Genomic DNA, 15,092 nt, shown 5'->3' on the forward strand with positions numbered 1-15,092 from the left:
ACCCCTAAATGTCACCACTTTAAAAAACTCAGTGCCAACGAAATATACCTCGGATAATTGCCGTTGAAGCGTTATCGATACCGACAGAAAAATAGAAAAAAAAAAAACTGTGAATTAATTATTAAAAGAATACGTTCATTAATTCGTGGTCATGTGTTCGGGGTGCGCTAACTACATTGAATTCGTGGGTGTACGAGGGTATGAAATTTCCCCGTTGATTTAAATTCGTTGTATTCACATTTAATGTGTGAGTACGTGTGTGTCGAGGGGTGGGTATGTATCTTTTGACCTCCCCCATTTACTTCCGGGGGCTAGAGCTGAAAAAAGAGGGGGGAAGGGCCGGGGTAATTAGTCCCGAGTTCGGGTGAACATATGCACACCTTTTATCGTTGAAAACTCGCGTTCAGACCGAATGCATTAAATTATCGCATGAGAAAAACTCGGTAAATCGAAATAGATTTTTATTTATTTATTTGAATAACAGATTAAATTGAAAACAATTGGGAAAAATTGTAGGGGTAGTTCTGGTGATTTTAGAGGATGCGCATAATCCCTCGAGACAATTTATAATTATTCGTGAGAATGTTTATAACAATTTTCGATTAAAATGATGGAAATTGAATTTACAAGAGGTCTCGAATATTTATTATGGCGAGATATAAAATGAATATGTAAATGGTGAAAAATATTCAGACTCTAAACTCCGTCAATTCGAAATCTTCCATTTTATTATTCTCCTCGCGAATAAAAAAAATATCGTATGCATACAAACAGTGAAAATCCTCCGAGGCGTGTTAAACGCAACGTATGGAGATACCGAAGAAAACTCGAGTTTACGGTTTTTGATCTAGAACACAGGATAGAAAGGTATATAGGGTATAAACATACCCTGTATATATACGAAGTGCGAGAAGAAAAGGAAAATTCACCCCATGGAGTCGTCTCCGTCGAGGGGTGAGTAAAAAAGGCAGTGAAAACTTTAAGGAAAAACTTTCGACGCAAGTACTGGAAAACAGGGGGTGAAAATGCGAGGGTTTCATTTCGTTTCAACTTTCTGGGAAAATAATTGCAATTCACTTCCCCCTTTGAAGCCGTCATATCTGAGAGAATTCTTGTAACATTTATTATTATTTTTTTTTGTGTATTTTAACCGGGGTGAGAAAGAGAGAGACACAATTTCAATTGTTGAAGTTAACATTTCCATTCTGAAAGGAAATTTTTCATGTTTAATTCAAATGAATTCATGAACAGACCGGGGGCTTTGGTTGAATACTATGTTTTATTTTATTTTTACTTATTTCAGCTGGTGGATAACTTACTAATGGGGAATTCGTGCGATAGAATGACTCGATTATTTAATGAATCGACGGTTTGGGGAGGGCGGAATTCCAGAATGAATCACTCGGATAAAATTAATGTAATAAAATTAATTTGTTTGGACTTAAGTAACTTGAGTATTCCAGAAAAAAATGACGAGAAATTTTTAAATTTCCATTGACTCCCATTGAATCTTGATTCAAAAGAAAATTGATCAACAATGTTCAATATTTTTCCTCCAATTGCGTAATTCTGTCATCACATTACACGATTAATTAAAATAAATGAGTAATTGCGAGAATAGAATACAATAGATTGATTTGAGTTTTCGGTCGAGCATTGGCTTTCGGTGGGCGAATGGCGAATGCAATTTGCATCGATGGAAATACCGAGAATTTCAAAGATTTCCCGTGGTTTGGAGCCATTACCACCGGATGATTGAATTTGAATATATTTTTTTTTCCAATCCCCCAAAATGCCAAACAACGCTCATTACACAGTAACGCAGGCAATGCGCGCGTTTCATGGACACATAACCAACCCCCGGGTTGGAGGGTTGAAATGGGGATGGGAGAGGGCACGCCCCGTAGATCCCCAAATGCTTGCTCGTACAATGTACACACAAGCCACCCCTTGTATACCAACAATTTCAACCCCCGACTATTTCCCTCTATTCGTGAATAACATCGAGCCTCGAAGCGCATCACGGGGATAAACTTCTTCGCGTTCTATTCGTGTTTACAAGAACTCCACTCCTTACCACCTTCCATTAACAATGTCAGCTGACTACAGCTTTATCCATTCATTTTTAAACATTCAAGTTATAATTGAACAAATATACTGGGGTTATTATATGCACGGGGAGCACTTGATTAATTTTTATCTCAGCGACTGAACATATGTAGGCGTTCACTAATTATTTTACGCTCGGATTCTCTCCGGAATTAATTAGTTAGAAAACAAATGAAAATTTATCATTTATCTTGAAATTCAAGGAAATTGAATTTTTTTTTTTTCATCATCATTGATTTTTTATTTATTAATTAATCAGTTTAAAATAAAAGTTGATATTAAAAAAATGAGAATTTGATTATTTAGAACGCAAATAATTTTTCTATTTTCATTTTATTCTTATTTCTGAAGTCTATGGAAAAGTCGAGGAAAACTAAATTTTCGGGAAAATTTCGGGAAATATGGGATTCAGGAAAAATTGTCGTGTTGGAATTGTTGTTTTTTGAATGCTGATTGTAAAAAAGCTGATTGACTTGAATAAAGTGCAACAAAAAATTGTCCGAAAAAAAATAAAAGAGTATTTGAACTGAAAAACCGTCTGTCCCCTTCAAAGCGTGAAAAAAAAAAAACCCGTAAACGTCACCGGGAAAATTGCCGTAATTTTGGTAACACTCGGTAATTGCCAATTACCATTCTACACGCGCATATGAACTCTTCCATTTTCCGAACGCACAGCTGTGATGACCCACAGCATTCAACCGGTGCATTCACCGAAAAAAAAACTAAAACGATAAAAAAAAAAATTCCAAATTCAAATGGTTGTTTCCTGACGCATCCGGTGGAAACTGAATAAAATAAAATCGAATAAAATCGCGTATCGATAGTAAACAAATCTCGATGTGTCAACATGAAAGAAATTTTCAAATTTTTTTATTTCATTTTTCGCAATTCACCTCCAGGACCAATAAAATTTGAATTATCAGATCGATACCACAATTAAAATCGACAATCGATTAAATCCCGACTGCAATCGCTCCAAGTCCTCAGTCCTCAATTCGGGATTCAATTGAATTAAATGCGCGACTTGACAAGTAAATTTAAATAAATCAAATAAAATCTTCAACCCTCAGCTTAAAAAAAAAGAGAAAAATTCCAATTCGTTAAAAATAATAAAGAACAGAACTTTCTGATTAAAAAAATCCAAGATTTTTTTCAATATGGAGATACCAGCGATTGATTAAAATAAATAAAGAAATATTTGTCACAAAAAAGACTTACGAGTCCATAAATTAATAATAAATGCAGGCATCGGGGACGCATTTAAATCCGCCCTTTGCCATTTGACCCTTATAAAGAGCCAAGACCTCGGATATCCGCCCTTCTAACTTCCACCTCATGGCGCACACGGGGGATGATGAAAAAAAAAATATAAAAAGGGAGGAAAAAAGTTGGTATGAGCCAGGGTGTACTGAGTACGTGTTTCGACGGGGGCACGAGGCCACTTAATCCCATAATTGCTCTAGAGCCAAGTAGAGGCAGTAGGAAAAAAAAAAGTACTGGAAGCCAAGGAAGAACTTCACCTGCTGCGCCAACACCTTTTAATCTTTGTGTCACGTAAGAATTATAGAGAATAATATTTTTAACGAACGATAAAAATAAGTTTGAGAAAGTTTTATCATTTTTATTACATCCATCAGAATCCTGACGTTGTCAAGACAACAAAAAAAAAGTTGAATATGATTATCGATCCCCCGACAATAATTTTTACGCCTGGATGCGATAAAACTTCAACTTTTTTAACATAATTAATAATAAATTATTGTAATTATAATAAAAAATTGTGAGAAATGCTATTTTAGAAAAAAGGGGGTGGAGGTAGGGCGGAAATTTGGAGACGTAAATATTTCCGTGCGGAAGCAAATGGGCGAAAAAATGTCTGGCAATTTCTAGGTGAACGAATGACCCGATTCCCCTTTCAGAGAAAAAAAAAAAAAAACTGCGTGCAGAAAACTAATACGCGTCCCAGGGATTGTACGCATGGTACGATGCAAGATAGCAACCCCTAAAATAGGGGTGGAAACGTTCACTAACTTTCACTAGTTTGTGTCGCGTGTTGCACGCGAGGGTCACATCCACCCCCGCCCATTGACAGACAAACTCACATTTTTGTGGAATAAAGTGTGATCCAAAGTTCCAAACAAACAAAAAGAAGAAAAGAAAAAAAAAAGAAACGAGAATTTCTCGCAAAAGTAGAGATAATTTTGCCAACATGCGGTACAACTGGATTATCTGTTAGGAATAATTTGGAAAATAAGTTTTTGCCGGAGAATGGAGTATCCTCGAGGATGCCAAATGGTTTGTTAAAGCACTAGTGAAAAGTTGGCAACTTTGTCGAGGGACTTTTGATGTTGAAAACTTATTGGGCTCGTTGTGCCTCTCGGGGAAGTTTCATGTTAGCGTCACACTGTGTACATTTTGGTAGGGAGGTGCACGATTAACCCTGAAACTGCTTCAAGTATCCCTCAGTACCCTTCTGAGATTACGCGATCGTATGGATGTTAACGAGCTTCCTGAGACACTTGGCAAGCATTACCTCTTTGCACCGGTAACGTACGAGTTCTCACCCGTTTGTTCTCAAGATCCCTCCAACTTTCAGAACTATTAGTTTCCTTTTTCTGACAACGAATTTTATACGGATTCCACCCCTCAGTTTGTTGATTATTTTCAATAAAACCCCTCAACAATTATTAATCAATCAATGAAACAATCAATAATTCGAGAACAAAATGATTCTGTAATTTCCTCATGATTTCCTCAATTTTTTCTCCCGATGTGACCCCATCGCTCCATTTTATTTGCAGGAGAAATTTAATTAAAAGAAATTATAATGAATTCTTTCATTTTTTTTTTACTGATTCATTAAAAAACCACTCAAATCAAATGAAAGAAATTTCATAATGAAACAGAAACGAATACAAATCTCGGTGATAAATTCACGAGGGATTTTTATTTTGTAGTGTTTTAAGTAGCAAATTTGCCGAGCGCCGGAAGGGAATCCCCTTCCTGGGAAACTCATTCCCCAGATATTAAAAAAAATTAATTACACCGGAATAAGTGAAATTGCCGCGTTATGGTACTCAATCAGAACGAACCGTTGAAAATTACAAGAACAATTGTTGAATGGCAATTAACATTACAACTTTTATTCCGAATATTCTCCACAGAATTGAATTAACAAATTCATTGAATTTCCAATGAAACAGAAATATCACGGGATTGAATGGCAGAAATAATTTATTGATGTTGAAATAATTTTTGCATAGTAATAAAATATAAAGTGCAATTACGCTGAGTGTGTAAAATAACTTTCTTACACCGTACGTAAATAAACGCCACATGAATAATCCCCGTGCATAATGCATCCGCGAGGTGAAAAAAAAAAACGCAAAACATCGAATCGCCGGATAAAAAAAAACCACTGAAATTCAATAAAATATAAAATGACAGTTGGCATGTCGTTTGACATTTTCCGTTGCAATTTTGAATGCATGAAACGCTCGACATCCCTGCCTCAGCCTCCGACTCCTGGTGGAAGGGAATTTCCCATTTGCCACCCTCTCCCCGTCAAAACCCATCCCCTTTTCCATCTTTCCCTCCACTTTCTTTCCACCGTTCCGAGCTCAACTTTCCTTTCTCCGTCTCTCGCTCCATTTACCCGAGTGTATCACAGAATTTCTTCCCTCTATATTCGCTGCTTCCCTTTTTTTTTTCCCACCCTCTGGTGCACCCTGGAGAGGCAACAAAACTTTTGTATCTCACTGGCCGCTAGGAAGAAACAACTATGGACCATCTAAAAACGTATTTTCGACAAACAAGTTTAACGTGATGGTTGGGTTTGAGATATGGAAGTGAATGGCTCGATAAAATTGTTGGGAATTTCACTGAGGGGATGAAAAATGACAAACTTTTCGTTTGAATAATTTTAAATAATTTTCCACGAAACGTGGAGATAAAAATACAACAGACATTACGCAACTGTTCTAATTTCATAACCGCATTATTTTATGAATAATTTCATAAATTTTCCCAGATTTTCCCCAACGAGAAAAGAAAAAAAAATGGGAAAATCATAAAAATATACAATGAAACGTTTAAACTTGATCAAATTCTTTTCAAGTGTCAATTTTCATCCATTTTCCAGTAATCCCAATATTATTTAAAATCTCCGAGCGAAGAACAATAAATTACTGCACCCACTCAACAAATTCCGGTCTAAATTCCGAATCCCCTGATCAATTGAATCAGCGGCTCCCCACCGTCAAAAAATTCACCGACGATTTTAGATACCACGTTGAAAAAACGCCGTCTAAAAAACTGCAGATAATGAAATTCCGATCGGTTTATGTTTCCCTGCGAGCGATGAAAAACCTTTATTTTTTTTTCAGCCCCAAGTGCTACGTGTGCAGCATAAAATGAAAGGTATACACACCCCCTCCTTTGAAAATTGAAAAAAAAAAAAGAAAAATGACGAAGAAGAATATGTCCAGAGTATGCAACACTCGCCTACGAAAAATGCCAATTTCTCTTTTGCATTTAGAAAAAAATCGATATCAGATGAATAGATAAATAAATAAAAATAATCAAATCTCCTATCCCCTTTAACTCCAAAAGAAACCTTGGCCCAGCCGTGGCTCAAGGTTGCCCCAAGGTACGATTTCATCAAGAACTGAAATGATGCAGCAGGAAAAAGGACTGTCAGAGAAAATGAAATCTCTGAAAGAAAATCCCGTTTTTCCTTCTAAAAATCGTCTCCTCGTGCTTCAGAACTTGATGAGGTTGAAGATTTTTTGTGGTTCTGGGTGGCAAAAAAAGGGAGCGTCAAAACCTGAATTACGAAAAGACAAGTCGTTTCACTCCAGTAGTTTGAGAGGTACACAGAAGAAAAATTTTTTATTGCCGAGATTTCCGGGACAACTCAGAACCTGAGAGATTTTTTTATGAGAATTTTTTTTTTATTGTCCCTAATCTTCTTCGGGAAGATCCTCCCTACAATTTCAGTCTCCAGTCCCCGAAGAGTGCATCAATATCTTACTGATCCCACAGAATATTGACACGAAAAATTAAACAATTTATAATAATATTTAACAGTTCCATCAAAATTTTATAACCACAAGTATCAAAATTCAATTATTTCTTCAATTTTCGATCCGCTTTGATACCGATACATCGAAGTACATCCAATCGATTATTCAATTAAAAAGTAATAAACCTGAAAACGACTAAACTCCAAATTAATCCAAATAATGTTTTCAAATCCGTGAATTTCCTCGACATAAATATTTATTTCCAAATGAAACAAACAAATAACGAATGGACAACAATTCCTAACAAAGTTGCCAGTGTTATTGCCGTTGGAATACTATCCGATGGGAATCAGCTCCAGAATGCTAGTGCTGATGGTGTCCTGGTGCTAGGGTATAGAACAAGGGGAAGCTGATGCTTCAAGCTGAAAACGGTAGGCGTATTAGATCCTGGAATATATAACCCCACAGTCCAATACAACAGAGCGAGACAAACAAACATTTATATCGATTCTCGTAAATTTCTCAGTCCCGAACGACGTGGTCTCGAATCCCGACAAAAGCGACGACCATATATTATCACCAACAAGAGTCCAATCGTAATTCCGTTTTCAAAGAATTGAAGGCAACTTCCCAAAACAATTTTTCATTCATCTGATTTTTATCAATTCACCCTATCCCACCCCCAACAACTTGAAATAAAAAAAAAATATACATTTGCCTGAATTTTTAGTGGAGCACAGAGTCTGAAAATAATGAAAATGTGTATCAAAAGGGACTGGGGTATGGAATTTGATGGGGTTCCATCCACCGCAGCCGTTTCTGTCCCAGGGCTCCGATGTGGGGTGGTAAAATGAGATAGAGAGACAACAGAGTGAGAGGTAAATACTGAGTGGACAGAAAAACACACGTGGTGTGATCCCCTTTAAGGTCGTATCGTCGTTCCTAGGATTATAATAAGCCCAGGACCCGCTACAATCCAATACCTACGCACGACGTTTCCGGTGAGGGAAATGGGCTCCGATATTACCCCATGGACATTTCGAAGTCACTACACCGAGAAAAAGTTTGTCATTTTTTTATCATGTGATAATAATATTAATAAATTCAATATATACAGAATTTATTATATTATTAAAAAAATGTCGTTTATCTCGTTTTTTATATTTTCATTCAATCAAATTTTTGAAAATGAAGGAATTTTCCGAAGATTTCACTGATATTCTGAGGAGAATAATAATTATTATCAACTTGGAAATGATTTGATGTTAATGGGAGACTCTGCTAGTTTTCGATAAGAATAATGAATTTTCAATTGTTGAGTTCTCTGGAATTTGCAATTGAAAATAGTTTTAATAACTTTTGAAGACTCCCTTAATTTCAGTGGTAGATTTTCACCAGACTCCACAACGATGTGGGAGACAATGTTGTTCTCTGTGAAAATAAAGGGAAATAAATGGAAATAAAGGGTAACCACAGAGGGAGAGACACGTACGAAGGGGGACTTTTCTCTGCGGTATTTCGTTGGCTGACGTTGGCAAAATCCGAAAACCCCTAGATGCTGGGGCTTCCTTTTGATGCTGGATGGGAATGGTAAAGCGCTGGGAATGCTCAGGGTTTTGACAAAATAAAAATGAAAAATTGAGGGAAAATGGGGGATTAGGATGACGCTGGGGAGGCGGAGGGGATTTTCTGATGGGGAAGTTTTTCAGATTGAGAGGTTGAAAGTGCAATTTGAGGGTTGGAGAGTGGAGATAATGAGGTGGATAGGACATATGAGTTTTATCGGGTGTGGAAATTGCTGGAAAAGGACTTCCCGTCCAAAGTGACGAGAGATTTTTCTTTTTTGAGCTTATGAAGTTTCGGGAAATATTTATTACAGCCATAGAACGTAATATTCATCATATTACGTCGAGTCTCCGTAATCACATTTGATAACACCTTTAATTAAACATTTTCTCAATGCACCGAGAATTCCGGGAAATAATTGCCTCATTTCCACGGTTCTATATTTCTGTTTAATATCCAAACAAATTACCCGATATGTCGTTTAAAAAATCGCAACAAATGTCGTGTTAATTTCGTGTTTATAAAAACGGAAATTTTTCGTTAGTTGTAATTTCAAGAGGAATTATTTAACAGTCCCGACAACTTCTGGTAGCCCCTTTTATTGATTTGGATTGATTGATAATTACGAGCAATGGTAGAGAGAAATAGAGAATCAGAAAAAAAATAGACAAGATTGATCGATATTTTTTTTATTGACTTGGCAGGCGAATGGCGAAGGGAGATAACTTTTAAACTGCCTCACAGTGTACCCAGCAAATATCTCGCAAACGAGTGGCTTTGAAAAAAAAAACATCAAAGGTTCTCTCCTGTCTAAAATTTAATTCCCTAAAAAAAAAAAGTCTCTTTATGAAATCCCTCCGGATAATTGCGGAGAACCACTGCCTGTGATATCCCTTAGAATTTTCTACAACTGCAGTAATAACTCTATATAAACTATCTGCACTGTTTATTCCCGAATAATTACTAAAAAACAATTACCATTTGTTGATTGCGAGTAAATTTGAGATTGGCAATGATTAATGGGTAATTAAAGGCAATTCAGGGTATAAGAAAAAAATCTCGAGATTGTTAATTCGAAATTAATAGCCGCATCCCACTGACATTTCCCTTTTCAATTCCTTTCTATTTAACATCAAGTGAAGATTGAGAGTAAAAGTAAATGGTGTAACAGTAAATCAAGATCCCTCGATCTTCCCCTGGACCTTCTTGTCGCCAGTTTTTCCTACCAGAATAAAAAAAAAAGGGGGTATAAAACAACCCCGCCCTCCCCCACCGTGACACCACCCTTTTTAAGAGCCCCCGATTTGTCTGAACTCTGAGTCGTCCATGACGATTGACTCGCCCCTTTCCAGAGGGTAAAGGGCCAGTGTCCAGTTGGAAACACATGGCGTCAGTTGAGGGTTTATTTTTTGTATTTTTATTGTTTCGTCCGAGAGACATATGCAGTGCGTAGATTGAAACACCGGAATGACACACGAAAAAGTCACTCGGAGATCAGAACCCCTGGAAAAAAAAAGGGGTGCTGGGAGAGGGTGGAGGACTCTTGGGAGATTGGAAATGTCAATCCTCTTCAGTTCGCTCTATTTTCTCTTCCATCTATTTTTTACAATAATGCCTTATTCTCCCTTAAAGCCTGAGAAACTGAATTCCGGAAACGACTTACTTCAGTAAACTCGTGTCATCCATTCCTTTTTCATAACCGATAATCAATAGTTAGTTAAGAATGAGTAAGATTACTCGAGATTAATGTAATATTCATAGAAATGAGGAGAGAGAACTTCCCAATCATATATTACCATCTATTATAAAAACTGGCGTACAGTGAATGAGAGAGCACCAATTAAATTCAAGTGGATAAAAATTTGTCAGATTACTTGGATATCGCTAATGCTCCGTAAACTGGAGATTTTGTTTCCCTTCGGATGTACCTCAACTGAAATAAAAGTACTGGAAGCATTTAATTTTATGTCTCACGAAAGATAAACTGCTGAGTTGAGAAAACAATTACCGAGGGAATGTGATGACTTTTTTCCCCTCCACATTCTCGTTTTTTTTCTTGAGTATCAAGACAAGTTTTAGCCAGTGAATGGTGCTCATTATTTTATTTTCCTGACAATGCAGTGCATTCATCTCGAGTTCGATGAGAGAAGGTGGAGAACAAAAGGAGAAAAGGACAGGAGAGGAAAGTTATATTCATCCTCCACCCTTCGATTCCTTAGATTTTACTATTCCAGCCACGACTCATCTTCGATTCCTGTTCTGTTCGCATCGGTGACTTATCGTCGACTTATTATTCATCTATTCTTATTTTTTTTTCCCTTTCCCCATGAAATTTTGTTCATTCCGTTTATTTCTCGGCTCACTGGTGGAAGAGGTGTTGAAGTTGGAAATTTATACGGATGAAAAATAAACAGAAATGCACCGGATCTAATGAAAAATGTGGACAATGCGAAAGAAGGAAGATCAAATTTCCAACAATTCCGGATGATAAGAACGCCGAGACGTTTCAATCCACCACTTGAAAAGGAAAATTGAAGTTATGAGTTCCCGGGAGAATGATTTAATTGAATGTCTAGAAATGGAGGGAAAAAATCACCCAAGCGAAGATCATAGAGTGTTTTTATATTTTCCGAAGGAACAGTAAAAATAAAATTCATCAGGCCGCATTTATTTCAGGTATTTGTATCCATTTTCATCGCAGGTGAAGCTTAAGACCCATAATTGAATTACCACTGTCCAAATAAACTGGTAATTGTCAGAACTGTCATATTTGATCTCCCTGTTCCACCATTTCATTACAGCCTGACACCGAGAATTTCATAAAATTGCATGATATCTTGACGGTTATAATCGAGATTAAAAATCGATATGGGAAAGAAGCTGAGAGGTTCTCTGATTCCATAAAAATAGGTATAAAAAATACATTCAATACGAGACATTCAGCGACGATATTCAATCATTCAATAAAACTTAATGGACTGCGTTACGATTTAATTCGAGAAGAGTGCAGTAGAGTGACTTTTGCAGTTAGTTTTGTTGGACTTTAACGATTTTCAAGAAACTGTTAAGAAAAAAAAATGACATCATTGTCAATTGGTTTAATTATTCGAGGTAAAGCGAAAAAAAATAATCCCCCAAAGTGGCGCTGTAAGTATTTTACAATTATCATTCATTATAAAGTGTGAGGAATTGTAATATGAGATTGTAATTGATATTCATTAAGATACAATGAATTCTGAAATCAATCGAGGAGATAACGAGGAGCATCTTCTTTGGGATTAAATTTTAAATATAAAAAAGATTGATGTAATCCTCCTGATTGGATTCTGGGTAATCCATGCTCGTCTCTGGCCTCTTCAACGACTCCTTTCAACTCAAAATATCAGCTCGCCCGATAAGAAATTAAAGAGTAAAAAAAAATGGAGATTACTTTTCAGTAACTAACGACTCGGTTGTAATGAAATATTTTTTCCCCGGAAAATGTTGAAAAAAATTGGCCTCCCATTGACCTCAATGAGAATTCAATTACGGTTTAAAATAATGAAAGAATCAAGAGAAAGTGGAGGGATCGAATTTTTTTCGCAAGAATAAAATTGGGCAATAGTCAATAGTGCATTTTAATTATCACATTAATTGGATGAATAACTGAATGTCAAATGATCAAAAAGAGAAATAAAAATGGGAGAATTAATCTGTCAACCACAAAAAGCCAATTAATTTGTTAAATTTCCATTGTATTTTTGTTCTTGAAAAAATGTATAACAAAACGAATAAGCGAGAATTTCAGAATTAATTATTGGTTCCATTGTTCGACGATTGGGCAATTCACTCAGGAGTTCATTAAATTTTAACTGAGACTTTATCATTTCTCATTGATTTCTGGTGAATAATTTAATTCAATAGATTTCTCAAGCAAACGGAAATAAATAAAACAGATAATGTATTGAAGAATCGTGAGGGATGAATATTCAAAAATCCTGATGGAGCCATCGTATGAAATCCGAGAAAATCCCATTCACAAGATGTTCTGAAAGCGTACAGTCATACATTCTCGATCAATCATATTTGTCAGTATCTCATTGCATCCACTCAGCCATTTCCCCCTATTTACTTATTTTTTAAATAAAAATCACTGGAACCCACATCGTGGCCAGCTCATAACGTGTCAAGTTGCTTTCCACGAGAAATCATAAAACTCAACTTTCGTCTAGGCCCTAAAAGTCAGTTATATCAGCTAACAGGTATTCTCGCTGTAAAAAGATTATATGGCCTTACATAAGCCGTTATGGCTCGTCATTACGGCCGCGTGATAATGATTCACCCGACAAATTGCAAATGCGACGTCAAGAAATAAAAGAAAATAATAGAAAAATCAGGAAAACAGAAAAATAAAACACAACCAGAAGAAATGAGAAAATATGGAAGATAACCCAGAACGATAATTTCAAGTGAAAACAAATTCTGCCCATTTTTACGTGTAAAAAATCGAGCAATTGGAAAAACAGCTGAAAGCAACCTAAACACTCACAACAGTGAATAAACAATTCCTGAGAAAATCGATAAAACGGAAAAACTCGAGTCTCCACAACTTCCCAAACATTTCAAAAACAACTAAAAGAAAAATCCTGAAATCTTTTTCCTCCCCACGCATTCACGCCATTTACCGTTCATTATTTCCACTGAAGATAACCCGAGATCTCCTGATAATCCGCATTGTATTTCAAACGAAAATAAATCGAAATAAACCAGAAAAAGCCCCCGAGAAAGCCAAACAACACGGCAATTCCGGAATAACCGAAGTAAATCTCCAAAAAGGGGAATTAAAACTCAGAGATAACCTACAGAGATTAATGACACGATAATGAAACACCACATGAGAATTAAGATGAAAGAAATACATCTAGGATAAACGAGGAACTTGTGACAGTTGCAAGGAGGAAATATGGATGATAGAGAAGAAGCATTTGGGAGAAGTCAGCCCCGGCTGTTTGTCTGTCATGCTGAAGGGTGTAGAGAGGGGTTATACCACCCAGGGGTAGAAAAAGCCAACACGAACCCAAAAAAAAGGCCAAATGAAAAAAAAATATCGGGATATACGAGTAATACTCACACGTTACATCAGAATAAATCCGAAGACTTTAACAGTTTGTTCCATCCACAGGATCCCCATCTCCCAGAGCACCTCCACAAAATTTCACGATAAATCAATCCTCGCACTTAACTCGTGTTCTCAACATTAGTTCCATGATTTTTAACTGAGAAAACACGCACTGGACTCATCGTCACGAGATATACCCGACGGACACAGGATGAAAAAATTAAAAATGCAATATAATCGAAATATCAGTCACCTCCAAGGCCCACTGAAACCCAAGGTCAAATGCCTAATTATAACCGAGTGTGGAATTGTTATGGTGTATCCTAATTTTCCAAATGTTCACCCTCTTCACTTTTTTCCCCCAGCTTTTGCACCGCCGAAACTTCAATGACGGCGGGGCTCCAGATTAATATGGCCGTCCGTTGACACGAAGTTTCGTGGAGCACTGGCAAGAGGAGCCCTCAGGCATCACAAATTTTTTCATTCTCCCCCAAAAAAAATCCCCCTACGATGCCCCACTGACTCTAGAAAATAAAAACCACCAATTTCCATTAACAATAAACAGAGCTGCAATAATCAGCCATTTTTACCCCCACGAAATGCACCTCCCTCCCCTCCCCAACACTTCACCGAATTCTTATTTTCCGTGTAATCACTGAACAAATCACAATTTCCACACGACTTTCAGTGACAATAAGAAATTTAAAAAAAATCGTATTATTCTCAGGAAATTCTCGTACCTCACACACCTCGTCGTGAGTTCCTCACCCTCACGCGTAATATCACTCTCTCTTTCTCCCTCACAATCTATCCCTCTTTTTCTCTCCTGGAGGCTTTTTATTTCTCTCGTCTCAACAATCTCACTGAATCCAGTCGAAAATAAAAGAGAAAATGACGAAAAAAATTAACTATTCCCACGTCTTTGGGGGGTCACAGAGGGGCACTTTGGGGGGATGTTAACGATCTTGTCGATCACTGTTTGTTGTTATTTTTTAATGTTAAATTAGGGAATTGCAATCACGCTGACACACTGGACGCGGTTATTTGGTGAACGACGTCAACATTACCACCGTACGCTCTCGTGGCGGCCATCTTTTCGGGGCCACACGAATGGTTCGGGTAACATCGGCTCCCCTTCCAACACAACTTTGCTTTTCCGATTCGTATTCACACCGTTTTGTCCTCTCTCACTTATTTTTATGTCTCCTCTTCTTCTATTTCATTCGCCGATGTACCTTTGTCTTCTCTCTGTGCCCGGGGGTTATTTTAATGTGTGGGTTTGAATCGGGGTGGGG

At 37.0% G+C, this 15,092-nt stretch overlaps 1 protein-coding gene across 3 annotated transcripts in view; it reads right to left on the bottom strand.

Annotated features, from left to right (window-relative positions):
- LOC105268851 (uncharacterized) overlaps positions 1 to 14,921 on the bottom strand; it is a 36,184-nt gene extending 21,263 nt beyond the window's left edge. For all 3 annotated transcript variants that reach the window (XR_892383.1, XR_892384.1, XM_011308711.1), the window contains exon 1: positions 13,810 to 14,921. The gene's annotated coding sequence lies outside the window, so the exon portion shown is untranslated. The remainder of the gene's footprint in view (positions 1 to 13,809) is intronic.
- Positions 14,922 to 15,092: the final 171 nt, after the last annotated feature.

The sequence above is a fragment of the Fopius arisanus genome, unplaced genomic scaffold, assembly GCF_000806365.1.
Source record: "Fopius arisanus strain USDA-PBARC FA_bdor unplaced genomic scaffold, ASM80636v1 scaffold00062, whole genome shotgun sequence".
Lineage (NCBI taxonomy): Eukaryota > Metazoa > Arthropoda > Insecta > Hymenoptera > Braconidae > Fopius > Fopius arisanus.